Genomic DNA, 23,808 nt, shown 5'->3' on the forward strand with positions numbered 1-23,808 from the left:
CATACTGATTCAACCATTTAACATTAATTGAGCATGCATATATGCCCACTCAGCACTATGCTTTGTGACATACAAATTAGAATCTTCAGTAGACCATGCCTAACGACTTCAAGAATTTCTTAAAGTTTCCAAATTTGGCATAGCTGCAACATTTCATGTCCTTAAGATTAATTACTATTTTCATTCTTGTTCTAAGATTTGTTAAAAATATAAATTATATAAATAGCACATTCAGAAAAGAAAATAGACTTGTATCATTAGCCTCCTGCAAATTACAGCTTAAAGAATTGCATTCTGCCCTTCTATCTGTCACCTTTTCAAATATTGTACCACCAAAATTAACTACACAAAGCAAAGCTGCATTTGGATATTTTAAAGTAGTAAATACACACATTAAAGTGTCATGAAGTCTGCCTACTAATTTTCTCTCCTTTTTTCCCAGCAGAATTATTTCAAGATTTTATTATTGTGAACATGGATTTAAGAGTTTAGAAATTACATGGAAGAATATATACATTTAAGCCGAGTGTTAAATTTTCTCTCCTACAAAATGTGAAAAGTTAGTCATGTATCTGTTTAAATTAAATTTCCTAATCGGCAACAAGCAACTAAGTGCTTATAAAAAGCTCTCTTAAGGGTTTCATCTCCTGTCATCCTTTGATGAGATGCTTAGAAACGCTAAGAAATGAAGGCAAAAGAGCAAAATCAAAAGAGGTTGGATATGTTTTAGAGAAGCTAGAAGGAAAAATCTGAAATAGTGGAATGGTAACCCATAACAAATTCTGCAATCTGTTCTGAAACTACTTGTTGAAGTGTAGTATAGAAGCCTGGTCTGTATTCACCCTCAGTGAGTGAGACATCTCTTTACAGCCCCACAGTTTATTCACATTCTACTCCAAAACACATCCTTGATTACACTGGCATGAAAAGTTCCTATATTACTTACCAGTTGCATTACTGATACTACTGCACCCCTACCCCACATATTCAAGAAATAGAGATGCTCCAGAAAGATAAGCCACATTTACACTTCCACTTCATGGAGCTCCTAGGGCACGGCTTCAGACGCCAGGGAGTAAAAATATCTCTGTGTGAGACACACGGCACTAAGGACAGGAGTTCTTTTTATTGTTGAAAATCCTAATGTGACTTTTCATGACTTTAAATGAACTACTTTCATTTGAAAACAATCACTGAAATTCCTTACTAATTTTTATATATCAGACATTTAAAAAATTATTATTAGAAGAGGGTAGAAGCATAGTTCAGGGGTAGAATTCTCACCTGCCATGAGGGAAACCCGGGTTCAATTCCTGGCCCATGCACTTCCCCAAAAGCAAACAAACAAGCAAACAAAGGGAGAAAATAACAAACAAAAGTTCAACAAAATGGTGCTGCAATAATGGGATATTCACATGGAAAAAGAATGAAATGTGACCCCCGCCACACAGCATACAAAAAATATATATTATTAGAGAAGTTGTAGGTTACAAAACAACTGCGCAAAAAATACAGGGTTCCTCTATTATTTATTATTATTTTTTTTTTACATGGGCAGGCACCGGGAATTGAACCCAGGTCCTCTGGCATGGCAGGCAAGCGTCCTTGCCTGCTGAGCCACCGTGGCCTGCCTGCACTCTATTATTAACACCTAGCATGGGTATGGTATATTTATTACAATTGATAAACACATATTTTTGTAATTCTACTATTAACTTCAGTCCACAGTTCCCTGTTTGTGTTGTATATTATTTCATGAGTTTTTTTTTAATTTTATTCTAGTAACATATATACAACCTAAAATTTCTCCTTTTAACACATTCATATATACAATTCAGTGCTGTTAATTTTTGAAGTAGGACTAAATTAAAAATAGATCAATTTTATCATTCATGGGTACTGAACATTAATGAATGGAAATTTCAAGGCAAGTTCCCTTCTGAGCCCACACAGAGATGTCACAATCACTCGGAAAGCTATGGGTCACAGACATGCCCCAGCCCTTCACGGTGACCTCCTTCAGTCTGACTGAGAGCTGAAAGAAGGAAAAGGCAGCTCGATCCAGCACTTGGCTGACAGAGGATGCAATCTAGCCATTCCAAAATCTTAGGCCCAGTCCCCTCTGTCCCCTCTTCTGCTTAGAGAGCTTCTAAGAACTCCATTATTCATCAGTGTCCTAAAGAGATACAAGATACAGTCCTTGACTGTGCTAGACACAGGAAGAAAAAAGTGTAGCCACAAAATGAAAACTGTCTTTTAAAAACGGCTATGGTTAAACTTGAAAAAAAAAAAAAAACACATGATTTTACTGCCTATACTATAGCTAATGAAAAGTGGCATTTAGCATCCAGTGGGAAAGACAGTGTTTTTATAATTTCATCATCAGTTACTACAAAGCTCATTTGTAAGGGCTTGGCAAATTCTTACTCTTTTTGACCCAGAGGGTCAGAATGCAGGGACTAATTCTAACATCAGGTGTTCTTCTGAGTCTCTTTAAAAAAACAAAGAACTTAATATTGACTGATACATAATACCGTTTCAGTTCAAAAAAAAAAGTGCACTTTGAAACTATTATTACATGTCAAAAAGCATTAGTAACGGCCATTCAGTAAAATATAAGCCATTTTTTAAGGTCATAAACAAGCACATTAAGCATGCTATGCTAATTTACTAAACCTCTTCTTTAATAGAAAGGGTCACAAAAGGCTATGGTTCAATCATATTGTTTTCCATAGACCAGCCACAGAACTTACATATGACCTTTGCAAACTTGGACATTCAACTTTAAAAATTATGGGGAGGTCAGGCAAAGCCATAAAAATCAATAGGAGAACACCAGAATACGCTGGTAGATGACAAATGTCTTTCTCACGGAAGAAATGCAGAGACAAGCACTATGGATTTACAGAATCTAAGCTCAAGTAGTTGCATTTCCTTTACCACTTATTTTAAACCCAAAAAAAGCAAAATCAGACTTACCCTGTGAAGGCATCCTATTAGCTGACTCAGAAAAGTAGCAGGTTGACAAGCCAAAAAAAATCTACAAACCACTGCTCCAAAAGCTCACTGGCTTTAATCCTCCATCCACCTACTAACCCCAACTACTACATATGCATCTGGCTTTTGTTAAAGAACTTCTGCAAATGTAAAGTGGATGAGTAATCATTCAGACTTCGTAAAACATGCCAAACCCATCACTAATAACGGTAGTTTCATTTACTCAACATATTTTGACGTGCTTTTATTTATTTTTTTAAGTGAAGTTAGAGTTTTTTCTGATGTAAATTCCCTGCCACTAGAGCATGCACACAGCGTCCAAAATGCAGTATAGCCTGTCTGCTGTGTATGTTGAGTTCTTCCAGGTTCTCGTCAGCAGTCAGTAATGTTGAACTAATACGTAAAGATGTAGACTGTTTCGCAAACCATTTTTGAAAATTAATATTACACTGTTTTCTTAAATAAACAAACACCTCCATCTATTCTCTATTCTTTCCTTTCTCATTGAAAAAGACAATTGTTTTATTATAATAACTATTAGAAATACTGAAAAATACAAAGCTTACACTCATCTCTCATTGTCTACCCATTCGATCACTTCTCTTAGAGGTAACTGCTGCTAAATTTTGACTGCATCCTTCCAGAACTTTCTATGTATATATTAGGCATATATCTGCATACACACATACACACATGCACATATGCTTGCTTCAAAAAACCCTTGGTGACAGATGGATCTTGAACATCAGAACTTTCCAAATTTTATAAAGGTAACAGAGCACATACGCAGTAAAATATCCCCAGTGAGATCAGGGCAACAGCTTGTAATCAAGTATATTAATATTTCTGCAAGGAAACATATGAATATTTAACTAAGAAAGATAATAAAGACTATAAATAGCCTCGTGTCATTTTAGGTCAGGTATTTCTGTCAAATGAAGTATAAAAAAAATGCTTCAGCATTCAGAGACTTTTGGATTTCAGTATTGTAGATAAGGGGTTTCAGACTATAGTTTTTCTCCCAGTTACTTACCAAGTTTTGAAAACTTTATTTTTATTACAAATGTTCATGATAGAAAATTTTGAAAACATATGCGTAAAAGTTGATAAAATTAAAGGGACCTGTAAAATCCCATCATACAGACAATTGAGCCTTTATTCAATCACATATTGAGGGCCTCCTAGAGATAAAGGCCCCTGCTCAGCACCATAGAGGTTAATTACAAATACAATCCCTGCCTTCATATGAGGTAGAAGTAACACCTGTTTTTAAAAATTTGAAGGCACTATGCTACCAAATTTCAAAGGCTGAGTTAGATAGACACATATTTTATGCTACCCAATATACCATTTAATGCATTTCTCGTGTTTAGAGAATTTACCATCTGATGATGATAGGAGGAGGTTGAGACAGTTTTTCATTTTAGTCAAATGCTCACTTCTCCAGACTCTCTTGCAGCTAGAATGAAGAAATGTTCCCTTGGGTCTGTTGGTCAGATATGGCCAGGCCAGAATATGCAAAACTGCATGTAGGCAAACAAGGCGGCAGCTAATGAGGAAGGCCTTGGGGCCAGGGGTTCTGGCTACATGGTTAGAGCTCTGTACTGGTGCAATCAGCTGGCATATGCATGCCCAGTGGCGGCACCAGCAGTGTCTCCACTGGATCAGTTCTACAAGTGTTAGGGGTGTGACTTCTGGCTGCTCAGCCCCAGGTCTGGTTCTCCGGCCTCCCAGGGATCCTAAGCTCCCAACAATCCTTTAATAAACTCCCTTTCTACTTAAACTAGACAGAATTTATTTCTCTGTTAATAAAACGAAGACACTTGACTGCTACAAGAAGGAAATTTCTTTTAATAAGGTGAGGAAGCAAGATGTAGTGAAAAGAACAGAAAGAACTGAAAGCCAAAGAGAACAGCTTTCAAAATCTGACTCATCCTTTCCCTGCACTAACCAGCTGTGGGTCCATGAACAAGCTTATTAGATTACTTGAACATGAGTTTCCATATCTGCAAGAAAGGGATAACCATATCCACTCAGCAAAATTGTGATAAAGAAACTAGCTCTTTCACTTATACACTTACTCATTCATTTAAACCTTTATTGAATTCCTACTATGTACTACACACTGTCCTAACTGCCTGGTGCTAGGATTGCCAGTTTAGCAAATAAAATTACCGGACTTCCAGTTAAACTTGATTTTCAGATAAACCACAAATAATATTTCAGTATAAGCATTTGAGACATACTTATACTTTAAAAGTGCCATATTTAGGACATACTTATACTAAAATATTATTTGTTCTTATCTGAAATTCAGACTCAGTTGGATCTCCTATATTTTACTATTGCACATGCAGTGGTACATGAAAGAGACACAATCCTTGTTCTCATGGACCTTCGGTTTAGTGCTTGGGGTTGGGGAAAAGCAGGAGGTCAGGCACTAAACAGACAAACTACATACATAGTGTAAATAGAGAACTGAGTCATGAATGTAATGTAGTGGGTAATAAGACGGAAAAAAAGAAGAAAAACATATTTAAATATAGGGCAGTTAAAAAAAACACCAATATAGGAAGTTAACCCTGAAGGAAAAATCACACAGAACACAAATAAATCACCTCATATAAAAATAGAGCCTCTTGCCTGGCACCCAATAGATGCTCAATAAATGTTTACTTTATTCCATGGTAGGGGGCTAGGCCTTATGCAACATTGAGAATCTTCCTCATTTTGCACCCCAGGCATCTCTCTTGCCTCACCTTAGTCGTCAGCCCTGTCCTGGGGATAAGAATGGTAAACAACATCAAAGACTTCCTTTTTTAGAAAAATCTTATATCCATCACCTATCTACACTCTTATGAGAATCCCAAGCCAGAAGTGCCCAGCCCAACACTTTCAGAACACCTGACCCACAGAAACTATGAGAAATAATCAAATGATAGTTACTGTTTTCAGTCTCTACATTTTAGTACACTTTGTTCTGCAGCAATAGTAACCAGAACACCACATAATCAAGTGTTGGCAAGAAGCCCTCCCATATTACACGGTGAAATAGAAATTGGGAGAATCTTTGGCAGTTATCTAGGAAAGCTGGACATACAAGACAACCTGAGTACCACCTGCTTGCTTCTACTTCAACTGAAACCGTTCCAGCTCTGGTTTTTGCCTATTTCCACATCATAACATTCTCTTCTGGCTTTGCCACACCCCCTCTGCCAAATATGCACACAGCTTCCAGATTAATCTTTCCAAAGCTTACATAATGTCATCATCATCTTGTTGCTCAAACAGTCTTCTCTCTCTCTCTCTCTCTCTCTTCATATACATACATACATACATACATACATATATGTATATGTTTATATATATATAAACTTCTTTTATTTAGTTGTAAAATTCTAATCTGGGGTATTGTATTAACCTGGTCATGAAAGAAAAAAAAGCAAGCAAAAAACTTAGACATAGATTTACAAGGCAGCTCCTTGAAATGCCCTCCAGGAAGAGAAACCTTTGCCAAAAACCATGGTTGTTGTGAAATACACACATGAAAATACTTTCCAAGGACCCAGGCAAGCTACTACTATCTATTCAGATAGAATATTGGTGAAAAGATTAAGTTTTACAATGATGATGACAACCAATATCACAGCATGTAATAAGAATGAATTTCAAACTGGAAAGGTCTCCCTTGGTATGATAAGGAGATAAAATGTTTATTCCCAAGAAGGAAGACGAGAGCCTTCACCTTCTCTAGAATTTTCTGTTAATGCTCTATTCTCTGATTAGTGTCTGGGACTGTATCAGTAGTCATGGAAATAATGGAGATGGGGTCATAATAATTGCAGTAGCCACCACTGACTTTGTGCCTGCCACGTGCCATAAGGTTATTATGCTGTGTCATAAGACACTTATGTCTTCATCAGCATCCCTGCAACTAATATTTATGCTGGGCACTGTTCTAACCATTTTGCATGCATCATCTGATTTCCCCCTCACAACAACTCTACGAGGTTATTTATCATTATTCCCATTTTACAGACAAGGAAACTAAGGGGAAGAGGTCAGCTAATTTGCCTAAGGTCTTATCCACAAACCTTTTGAGGGTCTGAGGTAAAGTTAGACTACATAGGTAGAGAAATCAATAAGAAAAAACACGAAAATGCCCCACAAGAATATTTGAAATTTAAATGAAAATGAAAAGATGCACTGAAAGCAAATTTATGGCAAAAACAGACCTGAAAATCATGAAACCATAACCAACGACATGGGATACACATGGAATGGTGTATGGAATTTGAAACAAACTGGTCAAATGTAAGCTCTATTTGCACACCTTGAAAGGAAGAGTTGGATCCCACAGCCCATATGTGCCAGTCACTGTTGGATGTGCTGGCAATACAACAGTAAACAAAGGAGAAAAAAAATCCCCAATTTTATGGAGCATTAGCAGGGAGGGGACCACGGGCAATAAACTCAATAAATAACTAAGCTGCATAATATGTTAGACTAGTAAGTGCTAAGGGTAAAAATAGAGCAGAGCCAGGATCAAGAGGGCTAAGATGAGGTCAGGAAAAGGATACAATTCCAAATACAGTGGTCAGGATAGGGCCAAGAAGGTGACATGTAAACAAAGGCAGAAAAAGGAGGAAAAGGGAGATTAGGAAATGAGCTCTGGGATGGCTGGAGGTTGAGCATTCCAGGCAGACAACAGTCAGGTGGGATTGTGCCTGGCACACTGGCAGAATAGTGCAGAGGACAATCTAGCCAAGCAGAAAAGAGAAGCGGCAAAACAGGCAAGATAAATCAGGTAAGTATCCGGAACAAACTGCTAAAGGCAACTGTATACTACAAATTCTTCAGCTTTGGGGGGAGAAGAGGTTTTGAACCACTTCAGAGAATTTGATGAACGTGCATGGACCCTGACTGCAGAAGAGTATGCACACATACCACACAACTTTGCCCCTAACTTCAAGGGTTAACATACACACACACTTTGTCCCACATTCTCAGGTTCAGAACATCAGTAGGCAGAAGATCACGAACCCTCCTGCTGAGCCACAGAAACAAGCTGGATCTAACTCCAATTTTATGGCATCCCTAAAGGGCAACAAGCACCAAGGATCCAGCCAGTCTCTGAGGCTTCTCTTGTTCCACTGCCCTCACCAATCTGGGGAGGTCATCCTCAAGCATCAGTGGCCTTAAGAGAAGCCACCTACAAATGTCACCTGGGGACAAGGCATTACTCTCAATTTTTCAGCCACAGTGTTCAGGCACAAAGCCACATCATGATTTTAACATCCACAGGGGAGAGGAAAAGCATAAGTTAGTGGCCAGATAGGAAATAGATGACACCTAGAACCAATCTACCCCCTTGCAGCTCACGTATGTGTGCTTGTATGCCTATGTGTTTGTGTGTGTGTGTGTGTGTGTGTGTGGACATGTGCCTATACAAACAGAGTTACATATTTCAATGAAAACTAAAAGAGAGCAGGGACTGTTTGTTACTATTCTATTCCCAGTGCTTGCAACAGTATCTGGCACTCAGAATATGCTCAATATATCATAGTTGAATGAATGAAAGAACAGAAAGTAACTTGCTTGCAAATCATGCCTGGAAATAAAAGGATCTAAATGTCACAATAAATGACAGGACAGTGGCACTGGAAAAGTTAGGGGTCATGGTTTAACTAGGGACTTAAAAAACTCCATGTTAGATGAGCTATAGTACTTCATGACATATATCTAGCCTACAGAATATTAAAATTCACATGTGTGTCACAGTAAGGCAGGTGTCCCCAGTGCTCTCAGATCACCTTTGGCACCAGTTTGGTTTTTGTTTTGTTTCATTGTGGGTCATTTCAAATTTAGCACAGACTGATGCTTTTGTAAACTTATAATAAAAAAGAGTTTTAGAAAAATGAAATGAAAAAAACAGATGCACAAATATGCAAGCCCCAATTTTTATTATTAGATTCAACAGACCTATAATTACTCTCTCAGATTGCTGTAAGAGTTTCTGAACACTGTTAATTTCTGTTCTTATCTCACTGCATTCCAGCAACAAAACAAACAGTTCACAAACCAGCCAAGTCCGTAGGCCACACTTTCAGTGCTTGACTCTTAAATCATAACACACACACACAACACATTATACATGCACACACATGCACACATGTTGTGCTTGAGATTCCAACATTCACTTCAGATGCTAGTGCTTTTGCTCTCTAGCTCATAACAAGAAAATAAAGTTATGCTTCCTATTAAATTTCTCCCAGATACTTATTTAAACCATCAAGGAATAGAATTAGAACATCCATGATACTCAAAAAATTAAATTCCTAAAATACAGGAATACATGGTCATATCTCACTTTAAATCCTGCCAACAACAAACATAAAAATTATGGTCATACTGTCCACTTTTAATACACTCAAATTTGGTAGAATAATTATTACCAGGTCATTTTATGTATCAAAATACCATGGTTATTTTATAGTAATTCATTTGCAAATTGTAGTCTTTATACATTTATATATCTTTGGCTTTATAGTAACACATTTATTACATAAACTAGTACAGTAAAGTAAAAAAAAAGCCATTACAATTATGTATATTTGGGTCAAAGTAGTTTTCATTACTTATTCTAGGTTAGTTAACATTATCTAGTTGAAAATTATTCTATACAACCTAGATAAAATTTGATTAAATATAATTTACAAATAAAACTGATATATGACTCTTCAAAAAAGAAAACAGATTGTCCTTTTTTCTCCATTAAAATAGCTCCAGATTAATGAGGGAGGCCAGACATTCTTCTCAAACTAACCTTCATTTTTAAATCCTATCTTCGAAACCACATAAACATAATCCTGTAATCTCTAGTTATTCACAGTGGTTTCTTAAATCAGGGTGAGTTAATGATTTTCCTCAAAGCCCAACAAAACACATTCCAGAGGAAAGCACATCTGAGGCTGAACCTGAGCTGCATTTTAGCTAGCACCCATGCAAGTAATCCCAGCTCTGGACCAACTATGCATAAAGGAGAGGATATTCTTGATATATTTGTAACATGAATTTTCTAGAGAACAGAATTCAAGACTGTCACCTTGAAACTTTACAGAACTTCTAGAATATCATCTGACAGCAGGAGTAAATATTTACTGGATTAAAGAATGAAGCTGCTATTTCTTTTTCAGCCTGCCAAGGCCAGTAATGGTTAGGCATAATTTTTTGAGAAACAAGAAGTCATCAGTGTGGTTGGGCCAGCGACTTTTAGTCTTGGGCTTCTGCAAATCTTGTGTCTTGCCTGCTTGCTGGTTTGGCAATAAACTGACAGGAAACTTTAAAAAAATGAATGAAATTGTTGAATAAAACCAACAAGGAAAACGAATTGGGAATTATGTCTCAGAGATCATACCCACTGATTCAATGAAAATGTTTAAAACATAATTGTGTTGTCCCTCCCTGCCAAGTCCCTTCCTACATACAGACTGCTTCCCCTGGAAGGTTATATTTCCCTCCCCATGAATATCAGGCTTGGCCATTGCTTTGGCCAATGAAATGTGGATCCAAATGACACTTGCCACTTCTAGCAGAAGTTATAAGAGCTGTTGCATGGTTCAACCATTTCCCTTTCCCTTTTGATCAGGACATGTTCTAAATAGGTGCTGCTCCTTGAGCCTTGGTTTCAAAAGGAATAGCAGAAAAGAGCCACTGCCAATCTGAAATTTTTGTAAGCCAAGCTTTTGGAGTCCTTTTTGAAGGCAGCAAAATTTAGCCTCAACTGACTGATACAATGGCCTACCTCACTGTGTATCCCTGCTCTTAGGAGAAAAGCCCACACAACAGTGATTATTGAAGATTTGATGGTAAAGGGTGTTTTCTTAAAATCTTCCAATGGAAACAAGTGGCAGCAGTGGTACTGCCGAATATCCTGTCAACCTCAGGTAGCATGTACTCTACTGGTGAGAGGCTGAAGGGCAGCAGTATTAGCTTTCAGAGGTTGCATGAGGTGAGGAGGGTCTGAATTAAAGTCAGTGGCAAAAAGGAAGGACACCAACAAAATTACAAGGTGTGAGGCTGTGTGCTCAACTGTCCACCTCTATCCATAGGAGCTTCAATAATCAGGGTCCTGGCTGAGTCCAGTATTTCCCAAATACTGATATGTATATCACTGGGAGTATGTGAGATGCTTCTGATGGTAAACAAAGAACTCTTCAAAAAATACATTGCTACAAATACCTTATTTCAAGGACACTGCACTTAGAGCAAAGCCAAAATAAAGCAAAGTAAGCAGGTGAAAGACAAAGTAAAGAAAAAACAATAAGCATATAATACGATGGTGGGTCTATATGACAAAAATTGAGAAGGAATGAATTAACTCAGGAATGAATGAAGACTGTTAAAAAGTCTCTAACTCAATCCCTGCACTTGTACCTGGAATACATAAGGCAGGTAATAAATGTGGTAGGCAGATAGGGAAGGGAAAGATGAAGAAGATTGAAACATTATTCCTTAGAGTATGTGCAAGCTTTCAAAATAAAAAGAAAAACTGTACAAGTAACTGGATACAAATGGCTGACGCTCTGCTACAATTTATAAAATTTTAATTAAAAAAATAATAGTAACCCCCATTCTTTAAGCATCTAAGTGTCAAGCCCTGTGAAGATCTTAACATCCATCATTCTACTCATTTTTTTTCCAAAACCCTGCAAGACTGATATTAGCATGCCCATTTACAAATGAGGAGACAGACTCAAATTCATAAATAGTAAGCCCAAGTTCACACACAGCTCATATGTTATCTATTCAACTCCAAGCTTGTGCCTTTAACCTCACACATTGCTGTCTTCATACAAAAAGTTTTTTAAAAAATAATTAAATTTAAATAATAATAAAAATGGCAGGTACTGATAGCTGCAGTACTTGTAAGTGCCCAAACTGAAACGCTCCTAAAATATCCATCAATAGAAGGGATAAATAAAGACCACTGGATTCACACAATGAACAATAATGAAAATGAAAGAACGACAACTACCCAGAGCAACACGGATGACTCTCCCAAAATCATAATCAAAAGAAACCAGGGGAATATCTATGGGATGACTGATTCCATTTATATATGTGCAAAGCAGGCAAAATTAATCAACACTTATAAATCAGGGTGGTAGCTACTGTCAGAAGGAACCGTTAAGGGCAGAGGCAGGGAGATTCTTCGGGTACAGACAAGGTTTGATTTTGTGATCTAGCTGCTTGGTAACAAGGGTTCAGCTTGTAGAAATTCCACTAAGCTGAACGCTTACAATATGTACAGTTCTATACATATACTACACCTCAAAAGACTGTTTTTCAAATTTAAAAAGTGATGTACCAGGGACGCAAGGGTAGAATCCTCGCCTGCCATGTGGAAGATGAGGGATTGATTCCCGGTCCATGCACTTCCCAAACAAGCAAACAAGCAAAACAACCTAACAAAGGGTGATGCAATAATGAGATACTCACGTGGAAAAACAATGAAATGTGACCCCCATAGAGCACACAGGCAAAAAAAAGAGTGATGTACCTACTCACGGCATTTTCTGATCAATCCTTTTAATGTAAGACTTAAATATTCCTTAATTAAACACATACTATATTTTCCCAAACTTTGTAAATTTTAAGTACAAATGTAAGAAAATTAATCATTGGAGATTAAAAAGCTAATAGGCTGGGAGCAAAACAACAAGCTAGGACTCAGAAGGCTTGTTTCTGTGTATTCTTTTGTTCTCTTACTAAATGCGTACACTTGAGTAAGGTACTTAACCTCAACTAAGGTCAGTTTCCCCATCTCAAAAATGAAGGGATTACACCAGATAATCCTCCAGGCACCCCACTCTGGTTTCCTCTCTTTTCTGAGTCTTATTCTTGTCCACATCAAACTGTTGCAGATTCACACAGAAAAGAGGAACAAGAGTGACTGCTTGAACCCTATCATATGATAAAAGAGAAGAAGGAAACACTTGACATGTACATTAATCAACTTTGATCATCCATTAGATATTACAGCTCTGCAGACAAGCCCCAGAAAACTGAATTACCATTCAACAACAGGGTCCCATCAGCAGTCTTGTTCATATATCCTGAAACTCCCAGGCAAAGCAGCATGCTCTATTTGTGAGTCAGAATCTTCTGTGGATTTCCTACTCTATGAGAATCAGAACAATAACCCTCCTCCCCTATTACAGATACCTGCATATTTCCAAAGCCCCTAATCTTTGTTTTTCCAATGATAAGAAAGCACAGAAGTACTTTAGCATGTATGTCTAATGCCATGCTCCTTTGTACAAATCCATCAGATCTCTTTTTACCCATGTGTTTCTTACAACACAAGTACAGAATACAATTCTATTGATGGAACCCTGTATTAATCAGGATCCAACCAGGAGAGAGAAACCATATAGTAATTAGAACAGGTAAAGTTTAATATAAGGAATTATCAATTATAACAAGAGATTAGGGAGTAAGAGGTAAAAGAGAATCCTAATACATGAATGGCAAATATAAGGAGCAGCTACTACTCTAGGGCAGAGATCGAGGGCCCAACGAAGAAAATTTCTCTCCAGAGCTGAAATCCAAATCTTCTTGGCTTACTGGCAGGGAATTCTCAGTGGTAGTGTCTGTACAGAACTTGCTGGAAATTCATCTTCTAGGGTGTAGAAAAAGATGTTCACAGGAAGGTATCTCACTAGAGGCACTCTGCTACAAAACTGCCTGAGGGGGGATGCCAGGGAGAGCTGCTGGCTTCTAGGTGCTGCTGGCCAGTATGTACTGCAGGCATCAGGCACTGGAGAATCTCGCACTCTGGAGGAGCCTGGGGCCGGAGAAGCCACATGTGCTATAGGAGCTGGGTGCTGGAGAAGCCATATGCAGCGCAGGAACCAAAAGTCTCCCATGCTGCAAGAGCTGTGGGGGCTGGAGAAGCTGAAGGCACTAGAGAAGCTGCAGTTGCTAAAGGAGTCTAGGGCTAGAAAAACACTGCAGAAGCCAGGTGAGCACACACACCTCACCACATCTAGAAAGGAAAACTTCCTGCCCTATCTCTCCAGCGCCATCTCCCTGACAACACTTACCATCATGTCAGTTGACAAAGAAAAGCTATTTAGAATCCAGATCCATTTTCACAGAGCAGGCAATAAAGGGTGAATTGGGAGCTGACATGCAATAAATTGAGAACTACAGAGATTCTAAGGCAAGCAATTGCAATGCGTTCTAATAATCCAATGTCTTGCATGCATGTCACAGATATTAACTTGTTCTTGTGAGTATTGCTTTGGTTACAGATGATGAAATTGATTAAGAGAGTGGAAGTAAGTTTGGTAGCAGCAAGAATAATAGAACAGCTTCTGAATCAGGCATGGGGCCCTTATTTCCGGGAATACATCTAAATTGTCTTCTCCTTATTGTATTCTGATTTCATTCCAGATCACTTTTTAGATGATCCTTTACCTGGCACAGCCAGTGATAATACCAGCCTTTTCACAAATGCTGACTGACTTGCGATATCAAATTTCTCACTGAGCCATAAATAATGTTGCTCATATTTGACCTTTGCTTAGCATTTACATGAATGTGGTAACTGTTTTGTAACAGGATAATTTCAGGCTTGTGTACGTTTGGAATGTGTCAGTGATGGCCTTTTATTCAAGCTCTGGTCACACTATTAACCAAAACAAAGGTTAGAAGGCATATTTTGAACCACACACACACAAAAAGTCATCATATCAACCACTCAGTAAGCTTAGGAGAGCAGATTAATAGCCTGGTAGTGACCCAAACCATCTCAACAAGAGGAAAGATCCAAAGGAAACAAGCAAAATGTTTGTCAAAATTCACTGTAGTGTGTGTCACAAAATGCAGACTTTTTAAAGACCATCAGATCTAGAGAAAGACCCTGATGCCCTAGAATGAACAAAGTAACCATAATCCCTATTTCCAGAAGATAGGGAAAGAAAGGCATAAAAGAATAAGGTTTAAAACCCAATTATATGCTGCAGACAAGAGACAAACCTTATATGTAAGGATGCTTAGAGGTTGAAAGAAAAAGGATGGAAAAAGATATACCATGTAAACACCAAGCAGAATAACTCAATAAACCTGGGTTCAAATAATGAGTTTCAGTTGGGACAAAAAAAAGGCTTTTGGGAAAGAAATGAAACAGAAAATAAGGAAGTTAGTGTCTGTGTGTGTATTCAAAATATGGGAAATAATTTTGTCACCATTCCATTGCATAGTCCCAGGAGGAAAGAACAGGGGGAGAGACACACCAAAATCTCTGTTATTCTCTATCTCAAACTCAGAAGGTTTGTCTTCCCAGTACTTCGTTTTTCAGTTTCTCATTGATTTGCTTTGGTCCAGTCTTTGTTTTTTTTCCCCTATTGGAATGTAAACTCAGAGAAGGTAGGGATGTATCTGTGTTTTTTAAAATTTTCAACTATGATAGTATCAGAAACAAGATACTCAAGAAACATTTGTGGGTGGACTAATGAAAACTAATAGAGAATTAGAAAGGAACTTTTTATGTGATTATATATATCTGCTATCAAGTTGTTTGGCACCAAGCACATTCCATACCAGAGGCTGGCAAACTTTCTACCTAAAGGGTAAGAAAGAAAATATTTTAGGGTTAGTGGGCCACATGTGATTCCTTTGACATGGTTTTTCATTGTTGATTTTTTGTTTCAACCATTTAAAAATGTTAAAAACAATTCTTAGATTTAGGGCCAGTAGTGGCAGTCCAGATGGGGTCTAATTTGCCAACCCCTATTCTAAACAATCAGCTATAAACTTAAAATACAGTATAAGAGCAAAATATTAAAAAAAACAAAAAACCACTCTCTCCCTATTCTATTTGGAGAATCAAGGACCCTAATACTAGCCTTGATGGCTACTCACCTGTGTTACTTGGGTGTCCCCCAACCCCAGTCTAGGTCTAAATTGACACTCTTAAAGGAAAAAATACATATATTCAATAAAAGGCAGACAATAAATAATATATATTCAATAAAATGACACAATAAAATGCAAAGTTAGTAAGTTACAGGGCTACACCAGAGAAACCACCTTGAGCCCAAGCTTAAGGTTTCTGCCATCTCTCACTGTAACCCATATATCCCACCAATTACATTTTAAGTTTCAGCAACTTCATGAGATTTTCAGGCTTCATGACTCAAGCTTGGGGGGAGGGGACACGACCCACTAAACAAAGCCTTCAATGTCTCCAAAGCTGAGAAAATTCCTGCATTGTCAGGGCAAATACTATTTATAACCCATTTAATGTGCATGCTCTTGAACGCATTTTCTACACAGAGCATTCAATCCACAGTTGTAAATTTCTGGCTTTAGCAATGGTAAAGAAGTCAAGAGCTAAAGGTTTGATGATTGAAAGGGAAAAAAAAAACTGAACATTTTGCTATTATTGTTTTTTATAACATGTGGCATCATGTGACAAACAAAATATAAAAGTTCCCATTTTTTATTCATTTTGACAAGAAAGTGCCTCATTGCTACGATATTTGAGCTAAAGTTACTAGAAAATATGGGACATTATCCTACAAAATATGGGAAAATATCCTACAACTAGGCTAAATGAAAAAAAAGTTGTGGAAAATCTCATTTAATTTTTCTTCCAGAAAAAAATAACACAAGAATAAACTGAATGTGGGTATATATGGCCTATATTTATAAACATATTCTATTTCTATGTTTAAGCTCTCCTCTTACTGCAGAGGAGAGTGGCTCTAAAAGAAAGTATCTTGACGTAATGCTGCCCAAAGTACAGGGTGTTAGGCAGCCCAGTATGTTAGCAAAACTTCTACAAAGATTGATTACAATGGACTCTGCAAGCCCTGCACATTAGCTTCATTCCATTCATGGATCCCAACCAAATTAATTTTCTCCTGTGCCAATTCTATCACATCCCCTGGGTTTTCAAAGAAGTTTTACCAGGCCATCAGAAGTGGCAGAAACTTAAAATAGAGCTTAAAAACAAAACAATGAGAATGAATTTTTAGCTTTGCAAGGCTCTTAGTTTCTAGAAATTTGTTTCACAATGCAAAAAAGCTCTTACTCTTATTTTTATTGCTATATTTAAACTGGAAGTTACTAAGAAACTACCTCAGAAATTCTAAGGTTTTAATTCCACATCTGACCAGACATATTTCAGAATAAAGAGTAAGGTCAAAGTATACTTGGGACAAAGCTCCATGTATAGCCTTGGTATAAAGATTCTCTCTAAAGCAGTGCTGCCCAACAGAAATAAAATGTGAGCCACACGTGTAATTTTAAATTTCCTGGTAGCCATAATAAAATAAAACTAAAATGAAACTGGTGAAAATAATTTTTGTGGTTTATTTTAATAATATTCTAACATTAATCCACATTAAAAATTATTAACGAAATATTTTGCATCCTTTTTTCATCCTAAATCTATGGAATTTGGTGTGTCATTTACATTTATAGTACATCTCCATGTGGACCAGCCACATTTCAAGTGCTCAACAGCCATACGTGGCTAGTTGCTACTGCTGTCCTGAACAACGTACCGATAAAAACTTCTTTTATGTTTCTTTGAATTCACCCTTCCAACACAGAACTTTCTAGTTGCAGTGACATAGCTATCATCAAGAGAAGAGGATATTCTGAGAAGTGTTTCAGCTTCTCGGACAAGTTTACACTCCGGCTTCACTTTGGCACGTCCGCACGTCCATCTGTTACAATGGAACAATGCCTGCCCGAAAGAAGTTACCAGAGACCAGACATGCAACCGCAGCAAGAAGATTCTCCTCGCTTAAGCAGTTCCAAATTCTGAACTTCTGAACTTCATTTTTCCCAGATGCTGCATTTCTGGACATTTAGCAGGGCTTAAATTAGTACCATTTTTTGAGATACTGTCTTTGGCAAAGGGGAAAAAAAAGGATGAACCATTTTTAGGATGGGCCTTTGAAGAAGAGGGTTACAGGAAACAAAGCTAACATTGGAGGAGACTCTGTGCCCTTTATGTGGCATTTTCTTAAAAAAAAATCGTGACTCTTTTCTGCATATATATTTCACAATAAAAATATTTTTAAAAATTGTGACTTAAAAATCCCTTTAGCATGAATCTCTGTTCTCATCCTACTCTCGGCTCAACAACTATGGCCGCTTTTCCTAAATCACTATACTATTCTGATGTACTTATATATATATATATTTCTTCATGAACGTCAATCTCTTAAAATTTTAACCTATTTATCAGATAGGATTGAGGGAAAGTGTGCAGGTGCCTGCCTGCATTCATTTTAAACACTTCAGTTCTGACATTTTTTTCATATGCATGTTCTACCAAATTTTAAATTAATTTATCTAAAGAAGAAAATTAACCCACTACTCTCTCAGAATCCAACACTGTTTCCCTTGTGAGTAAACACTTCACTTCTCTGATTCAACAAATCCTCTGCATATTTTACAAAAATATTCATGAAAAATACTCATAAATGTTTTTATTTAAATCCAGTATTTTCCATTAAGTTTTAAATATCTAGTGAGAATATGTAAGTCAAAACCCCAATATGTACTTCATTCACTGCATAAGCACTGAGCAAATACGTATTCAGTGCCTCTGTTACTGAGGTGCTGAAGAAATGGACACAAATGTCTCTCCTTCATAGAGCTTAAAATGTAGACTGGAAAGATGGATAGGTAGTATCAACAGTAAGGACACGAGCATTAATATTGAGGAATTACAGAACACATATAGTAGTGGAACCTCTAGTACTAGGACTGTTGAAGCAAAGACTTAAAGGATAAGCAGGAGTGGGTAGAAAAACCAAGGGAAGAGGGAAGGAAGTTAGCGGTGAAGTCCTGATTCATTCCAAACACAAAAGTCTGGAATGAAAACAGGAGTATGTAGTAAACTTAAAAGAAAAGAGAAAAAGAATAAAAAGTCCAGTACGTCCGGATGACTAAAAGAAAGAGGGGACTGGAGTGGGAGATGCAAAACGGGAGAAAAGGAGAGCTTCATAGCTGTTTGTTCATAAATTGAATGGACTTTGTCCTACCAGCAATGATAAGTCATCTCAGGAGTTGAAAATTTTGAATAGATTAAAAAAGAGCAGATTACACTTAAAGACAAACCCAAGAAAAAGTTCCTACCATTCCAATTCCCAAAATTCAAACTTAGTAGACCACCAGCTAAGTTTTATCCTGACAGTAACTACTGAAAACACATATATACATAAAGAGAGGTGTTCCTAACTCTTAAGCATAGCCTTATATTCTGGGTTTTTCCCTGAGTAGGACACAATACAGAATAATGTAATCACATCCCTGATAAACAGCTACATCCCACAAAAGCCTGATATAACCTGAACCAAGGCAGCAAAACCAAAAGTTTTAGTTCCATCTCCAACTCTAGCATTATATTATGATATTATATTGTTGTTATTATACTTGTATTTAAGATATTTTTCAAACAGAAATGTTTAGAGAAAAATATAACAAATGCTCATGAAAGCATCACCCATATTTTAAAATGTTATTTGGCATAACTGACTTAAATTTTTTTTCAGAAACAAAATACCATGGATTCCATTAAATACCCTTTTCTTCTACTTTTGTCTGTTTCCCTTCCCGTCTCTCTCCTCAGAAAGGAGTTGCTTTCCTGAAGTTGACATGCTTCTCTCCAGCCCAAGTTGTTCATACATTTACAATAGATAGATGATAAAGAGGATGGATAATCTATATAAAGAATATATGGTAAAGCTCTATCTCTTTTAAAGCTTTAAGTGGGACTTATCAAACACCTTATACGGCAACTTGCATGTTTAATTTTATATATACATATAAGTGTATATACATATATACACACACATATACACACATTAGAACCACTGAAGGGAGTAACAGGGTTTTTTTTAATTAATGAACATTTCAGGTATTCAAAAAACAAAGAACACACCCACATATACATGACACAGCTTCAGAAATAAAACAGTAAAGATACACTCCTATTGATTATTTTTAATCAGATTGACTTTTGAAGGCATTTTGCACATAGTCTTCGAAAGATCTGTATGCCTAAAGGCCACATGAGTAGTTTCAGAACAAGTATCAACTCTTCCAGCTACCACCAGTGGAAGTCATCATGAGTTTTCCATAAGTTCTCTGCCAGTCCTGCAAGCAGAGTAAAGGAAAAGTCTCTCTGTTCTCCTTAATCCTATCAGATTTCTGTGACAACTGTTGTAAAACTTGTAACACACTTGACTTTCTAACATGAGAAAAATTTTTTTTCCTATTTAACATTCTCAATTATTATCTTTAAATTTAATAATAACACAGATAGCCATTTATCACCACATCACCACCACCATCATCATCAGTAATAAATGAGCCTTAATATGTGCAAGGAGATATACTAAGCATTTTACCTTCATTATCGCAATAATATTCAAAAACTCTATGAATTTTAGATAATGCCCATTTTTCAGACAAACCAACTAAGTCAGAAAGATATTAACAAACTGCCAAAGAACAAACTATAGTAAATGCTGAAGACCAAATTTAAACCCCATGTGTCTGATTCTCAAACCCTTGCTCTTAACCATTATGTAAAAAATAGGTTAGAAAAAAATTCCATTATAACAATGGAGAATAACTGGTACCCAATTAATTCTCTGTAATTAACTAGAATATTAGACAAAATGTATGAAACAATAGTTTACAGACATTAAACAATAGACATTTCATGACTGTGATCGATAAAGGAAGAGAAACAAATGAGATGACGAGCATGATCACCTAGGCTTTCTGCCTAAAATATACTCTCTATATTATAGCGTAGAAACGGGCAACCCAAACAGAGCAAGGCAGCCTCAATGAGTTAAGAAGTCAAACACTGGAATTCGCAGAGAAGTGGTTGGAATATGTAGGCCATATATGAGCGAAAGGAACTCTGAAAGAAAAAATTCTAGAAATCTTCATTGGGGTTTCCTGTAGTCTAGCTAAATAGCAATCTGTGCATGCTAAAGGAGAGAGTCACAAGGCTGGACAAAGAACAACTATCAGTAAAAGAATAACTACCAGAAAAAAGAACATCTATCAGGAAGCTATAAGCTGAAAATAAAAGACCACAGCCTGCAAAGTGCTAGAGACATTCAAGTGCCAACCAGCCATACTGGAGAGAGTTCACTGAACACATCGAATATTCAGAAAGGGCTCCAGAGAGACCATGTCTTGGGAATAGGGCTAAAATAGTCCTTCAGTAAGGATACATTAGATCCAATCTCACAAAGCAAGAGAAACACACCTCAAAAGAATCAAACTACTACCAAGTAAATGGACTGCCTGCCAGAACAAAATCAACACTTCTTAAAGGAAGACAACAAAATCCAAGCAGAACCCTAAAACATTCACAATGACTAAGATCTAATTTTTTTTTAATTACTAGGGCAGGAATGAGTTAACTCAGGAGGCCTGGGTTGCTTAAACTCTGCACATTCCAAAGAAAGTCCTGTCTTCAGGAGTGGCCCTTGGTTGGCTCCCCATAGATAATCTCTGAGCCTTTGGAACATTCTCCCAGATAACAGTGTTTTTCTATGCCTGAGGACTTCAGCCACTCTATATTTATGGTGGAGGCCTATGTTGCATGTCTGTGGCCTTGGGCCATGCTGTTCCTGTTTGGCCAGATACGTTTATCCTAACAATGTGATTTATGATGAACAACTGTTTTTACTCTGAGGCGTGGGGTATGGAATCTGAGTAGCTGAGGTCAATCATGTGGGTACTGCCTGCTTACATGACTGATCACTCCACATCCCACCCCTCACCCCCCCGCCCCAATAAAAAAACAAAAACAAAAACAAAAACATGGACATCAAAGCTTGGGTGAGCTTCTCTGATTGACAACACTTCACACATGTTGTCACACATGGGGCTTTGCCCCATGACCCTTTGCTGATTTTTATCTGTATCCTTCTATTGCAATAAACCATAACCATGAGTATAACTGCTTCTGAATCCTATGATTCCTTATAGCAAATCATTAAGCTTGAAATGGTCTTGGGGATCCCAAAGACAACATGCAAAGAAGTAAGAAAGCTTGACTCATAACCAAGAGAAATATTGGTCAAAAGAAATAGACCCCATAATGGCAGAGATGAATGAATTAGCACACCAAGACAGCTATTCTAAATATATTCAAGGATTTAAAGAAAGCATGAAAATAATGAGAAGAGAAATGGTAACTAATATTTTTAAATAAATATCAAATGGAACTTCTACAGCTAAAAAATATGCTATGTGAAATAGGATTACTGGCATATTAAACACTATGAAAGAGAAGATCAGTAAATTTAAAGACAGAGCAACAAGAATCATCCACATTGAATTATAGATTGAAAAAGTAAAAGGTTAAAAATGAATAGAAAAAAAATGAATAGAACCTCAGTGATTCATGGGACAAAAAGCCAATTTAAAGCTTTGGAGTTGCTATAAGAGTAGACATATAGATGAATGAACAGAATACAGAGTAGAGAAAGAGACACTCACATGCATAGTCAATTGTTTTTCAAAAAAAGGTTCAAAGTTAATTCAATGAGAAAGCTAAAAGAAAACATATTAGTACCTGGCATATCTCTTTGGTATACAGAGATACTAAAATTTTGGAATACATTAAAAAATGGCAGTAAAACTGACTGGTTAAAAATATAGAATGGGTAAAGTTCCAGTAGGATGTCTAACAAGCTCATCAGAGCATTTACCTCACTGTATTGCCATTGCCAGACGGGCTATCAGTCTTCCCCATCTGACTTCATTCAATCAGCAAATATCTATTCAGCACTTTCTATATATGAGAACAATGTTAGACACTAGGGAAAAAAGCAGTAATATAAGACAAGATCCTTGCCTTTCTCCATAAGGAACAAAGAAAAGGCTGGCATCTGACTGGATGAAGAGGGAGGCTTTTCTGAGAAGATATCATCAAGTTAAAACCTAAATGGAAAACAAAGGAGGGGGAAAACATTTGAAGCAGAGAAAATAGTCTGACCAAAGGCTCTAGGGAGCAAAAGAGCTAAACTTTTATTATAAAAAAGAAAGAAAGCCCAATGGAGCAGAAGCGAATGAGCAGCAGAAGATAGGAGAGAAGAGATGGAACTCACAAGAGTGATGATACCATATCATGGAGGGGCTTGCAGGTTATTTCAGGGAGTTTAGATTTTATCCTAAGAATAACTGGTTTCTTTAAAGGGTGTAAGCAGGAAGTCACATGATCCAATTTACATAAACATGTGAAAAGTTCAGTTTTGTACCCAGTGCCTAGTATAGTGGCTGTTACTGCTAGAACCTCAAAAAAGACTTGTTGAATGAACATATGATTGAATGAATGCTTGAGTCAATATTTAAGTTGTACCTTATAAAATATACTTCAAAGCAAAGTCATCAGATACTATGGCCACCATCACATTCAGGGAGATGATCAGGAGTCTGTGGAAAAACAATTCTTTGAGAGGAAAACCAAGAAGCTGCCCTGTCACACAATGATTTGATCCAACAATATGAAATTTTTCCTAGTTTCTGTGAGTCAACCAGGTCACCATTTACTTAATGGACAGAAGGTCAAATGAAACAGCAATGAAACATAATGTTGATAAGCATCTAATATCTTCCAGAAACACTTAAACACCCAATGGCCCTCCATTAAGTTTCTGCAGATCCTCATGGGTTCTTAGAGAACAATGGATTGGCAAACTTGTTTCAGTGTTCAGTTAAAATTTCATCTCAGATCCAACTTTTGCCTCT

General features: G+C 37.1%; 1 protein-coding gene across 4 annotated transcripts in view; it reads right to left on the bottom strand.

Moving 5' to 3' along the window:
- Window positions 1–23,808, bottom strand: part of MITF (melanocyte inducing transcription factor) — a 264,586-nt gene that overhangs the window by 160,657 nt on the left and 80,121 nt on the right. The window contains exon 1 of one of the 4 annotated variants that reach the window (XM_077128733.1): window positions 2,980–6,358. The exons of the other annotated variants lie outside the window; for them this stretch is intronic. The gene's annotated coding sequence lies outside the window, so the exon portion shown is untranslated. Of the gene's footprint in view, window positions 1–2,979; window positions 6,359–23,808 lie in introns of those variants that run through there. 4 annotated transcript variants of the gene reach the window in all.

Source organism: Tamandua tetradactyla, chromosome 15 (genome assembly GCF_023851605.1).
Source record: "Tamandua tetradactyla isolate mTamTet1 chromosome 15, mTamTet1.pri, whole genome shotgun sequence".
NCBI classification, from domain to species: domain Eukaryota; kingdom Metazoa; phylum Chordata; class Mammalia; order Pilosa; family Myrmecophagidae; genus Tamandua; species Tamandua tetradactyla.